This window comes from Haliaeetus leucocephalus, unplaced genomic scaffold, assembly GCF_000737465.1.
Source record: "Haliaeetus leucocephalus isolate CR32 unplaced genomic scaffold, Haliaeetus_leucocephalus-4.0 Scaffold373, whole genome shotgun sequence".
Taxonomy (NCBI): domain Eukaryota; kingdom Metazoa; phylum Chordata; class Aves; order Accipitriformes; family Accipitridae; genus Haliaeetus; species Haliaeetus leucocephalus.
In genome coordinates, this window is record NW_010972809.1 from 8,753,601 (window position 1) to 8,757,336 (window position 3,736).

At 46.3% G+C, this 3,736-nt stretch overlaps 1 protein-coding gene across 1 annotated transcript in view; it reads right to left on the bottom strand.

Moving 5' to 3' along the window:
* EXOC2 (exocyst complex component 2) overlaps positions 1 to 193 on the bottom strand; it is a 135,240-nt gene extending 135,047 nt beyond the window's left edge. Inside the window, exon 1 of the mRNA XM_010573290.1 lies at positions 120 to 193. The gene's annotated coding sequence lies outside the window, so the exon portion shown is untranslated. The remainder of the gene's footprint in view (positions 1 to 119) is intronic.
* Between the last annotated feature and the right edge of the window lie 3,543 nt (positions 194 to 3,736).

The window sequence follows — 3,736 nt, forward strand, 5'->3', positions numbered from 1 at the left end:
AACGGCCTCCGCCCCGGGGGGGGTGGGGGGGGAAGGAGCCGGAGCTGCCCCGCTGAGAGCCGGCTCCGCAGAGCCCGGCGGAGGAAGAGCGGGGCGGGAGGCCCCGGACTGTCACTCACCGGCCGCCGCCGCCGCCACCGCGTTCGTATCCGGCACCTGGGGCAACTCCGCTCCCAGCAGCGCCTCCGCGTCCGGCGGGCACAGGCGCCTCCAGCCGCCGCCCGAGAAAATCGATGGAGCGCGGAGCGATCGAGGGGGGGGGGGGGGAAGAGCCGCGCTCCCGAGTCCCCGCCCCCTTATAGGCACCGCCCCGCGCGCGCGCTCGCCCTCCCTTGAGCGGGTGGTGATGGGGGGGGCAGCGGGGGCTGTTCCCCTCGCGGGAGTGGAGCGAGGGGAAAAATCAAATCGTGGTAGCAATGGCGGCAACAACAATGATAAATGATAATAAACCCCTCCCCCAGCGCTGTATTAAGGGCCCTGCAGGCAGAAAATCATCCGGCGGCGGTGGGTGGGGGGCCACTGCTGTGGTGTGTGAGGGGAAGGCCCGGGGGTGCTGGGTGCCGTGGTGTGAGGGGAGTGAGGGGAAGGCCCGGGGGTGCCGTGGTGTGAGGGGAGGGCCTGGGGGTGTTGGTGGCCGTGGGTGGAAGAAGGAAGGACAGCGGAGAAAGGCCCAGGCGCGAGCAGGCGGAGGGGAGAAGACAAAAAACACGGAAGGAAGAAGCCGTTGCTCGGTTTTGCCATTCCAGAGCTAGAACAGGACGTTAGTGGGAAAACAAATTACCTTTCATAAAACCTCAAAGAACTTGAGCACCGTCAAAAGCACGATGGCCAAAAAATGTAATTTTTCTCACTTTTTTCCAGAGGTTAAAGCCGCCCAAGTTAAATTATTAGGCTGTAATATCTCATCACATGAATAAACAGCACTTTTTTGACTCTTTCCTCTGGGATCTCTAAAACATTACACAGCATCTCTCTGGGGAAAAATCAGAGCGTCCGGTACCTATCTTTAATTACCTCCGAACTTGTTAGTAGTGACTCTGCAGTTTTCTGCTAATATCCAACACAGAAAGAGAGCTCTCCACTTCTCCAAGTAAAGTAAAGTTGGCATCACATTAAAAAAAAAATGTAACTATTTGCCACCCATTTCAAAATACGTTTTTCCTCCATGACAGCTTGTTTGCATTTGCTCATTAAAAGCCTGTCATTGGATGTGCCAAATAAAACCACTACTTTGAAAGGTTGATATAGAAGGCCCCCCCTGACACACTCCATACCTGGGTCCCAGCCCTGCCCAATGCCCTCTGGGAGTGGATACCTGTGCCCAGAAAGCCCATTGACTTTAACTGCGGCCCATAAAGGGAGCTGTCTACCCAGAAGATTTTGTAATAAACAACCATGAATATAGGTTTAGTTCAAGTGACAAACTTCAATGCCAGACTGAAGTTGTGTTGCGGAGTTGGCTGCATCTTCACCTCTGTTGTAAATGCAAATATCCTAAAGAAGTGAATCATTAAGAAGAGGGAGCCTGAACTTGAGAAGAGACAACCCCCCCCATGTTAGCTGAAGTGAGAAAAAGCTGCGAGGCCTTTTGCTTTTGAAAATGTCACCTAGCCCCAACTCCTTTTAGAGGTTTTAACCTACTGTTTCTAGACAGCAGCTCAGAAGTGTTTTTATCCAGATCTTGGTCCTGGGGAACCTGTCAGAACAGCACAACCAGGCTAAACTCTGCAATGACACAAGCCTTATGAATGGTGTACGTAGGTTCATCACAGGCATCCACAAAGGCAAATCCTCCTACTGCCAAGAGCAGCATCCAGGACTCTTATGATCTGCAGGGGCCCTGGATAATATTGTCAGTGAAGAACTTCCCGTGTGCTGCACTTTCTTGAATCTACTGTGGGTGGTTTTCCCAGCTGATGTGTGGTGACCATGTGGTAACCATCACCTACCCACTCAGTGACTCCAGAACAAAGCTGATGGTGACTGGCTGTAGGTTTGACCCACAGGAGAAAAGAAACACCGCCCCACACATCTCTTTAGAACAAAAGGAGGAAAACTAGTGCTGTTAATATATATCTCTCTCTATCTCATATTTATAGCTTAAAATGTATATACCATAAAATATAGTATATATTTGCTGTCATATATTATGCTGCTAATATAAATATATTACTCCGTGGAACTCCAGATGCCATTGAAGAGATTAATCTATGCTGTTAAAACTGAGGAAAGAAATGACAAGTTGTAATATAATGACCTGGTAAATAGTAAGTATTACACCTCATAGAGGTCACAAGAGTAATTGCTCATTCATGCCTTTTTCTAATCCATTTATGCAGATTTGACAGTGATCTGTAAACATTACATCTCTCTACAAAGTTGGGTAAACAGATTTGAAAGCCAAGAGAGATTATTATGATCATCTTGTCTAACCTGAATATTGAAAGCTGTAGAATTTCTTTTAGCCGTTCCCACACCAAGATCTTTCTGTAGTTGTTTCTTAGAAAGACATCTTCATTTTGTTTTAAAGACTTGGAGAAATGACGAATCCATCACTGCACTTTTGAAGATTTCTCAGTGGCTAACATGTACCATGCTACCCTAACATGTAAAAAATAACTGATAGAAATATAAATGTTGTTTGAAAAGGCAAATTCATCTAGCTGCAGCATCTGTCCACTGCAATCCTGCTTTTTGTTAACAGAAATACCTTCCTTCTGAAGATGTTTGTAAAATACAGCAGATTTACTCCTTCACCTTTTCTTGATAAACTGTATGGATTAACTTTGATTCTGCACTGTATAATTGCCTTTCCAGAACTGTTCTCTTTTCTGAACGCCTTCAAGCTTACAGCTATCACCTTACTTTTTTGACATGTGGATGTCCAAACCAGACCTCCCCCTACTTCTGTTTGAATTTGTGAGGTGAGTATTATAACCAGGGAAATCTAAGGAACAGAAAAAAGCTAAGAAGCATAAGGTTGAAAATGACCTTAAGAAATCACCCTTTCTTGTCCTTTCCTTTGCCCCAAGACAGGATCAACTACTCCTTTGTTATAACATAACTGTTTTTTCAATCTTGTTCTTAAAGACTTCCCAGTATGGTGCTTTTGCCATCTCCTCAGGCAATCTTTCCCAGTGTTTCCCTACCCTTATCACTAAAGGTCTTTTTTCTAATGTATACTCTGAATATATCCCCTACTGCAATTTCAGTCCATTAGTGAAAGGTCTGTCTTTGCTGGGCCCAGAGAACTCTTTGCTTCCTCCCTGCAGCAGTCTTTCACATATTTAAAGGCTCTGTCCTCTGTATGTTCTTTTTCTCATTAATCCAAACAGTCCCATTAGTATCCTGATATTTAATGTTTCCTAGACTGGTAATCAAGCTTGATCTCCACTGCACTCTTCCCCAGTCACTCTGTCATTCTGGAAGTGCAGTGCCCCAAGCCAAGCATACTCCAGGTGAAAAACATTTTTGAAAAAGGAAAAACTAAAACTGAAGTCATACCATGGGTTAGCAGACCAAAATAATTGCTTTGCCTATTTTGCAGGCAGTTTTCCTGTTCCTCCCCGCCCCCCCCCCCGCCCCGTCGTATGGCACTGGCCTTTTTACAACAGCATAACAGTGGTGACTCGTGTTTAGCCTGTGATTCACTCTACAGTTTTTCTATGCAACTGTAATCCTGTTTACTTTTCCCCTTCCTGTATCCGGGGAAACCGATGATGCTGTGTCTAATAGA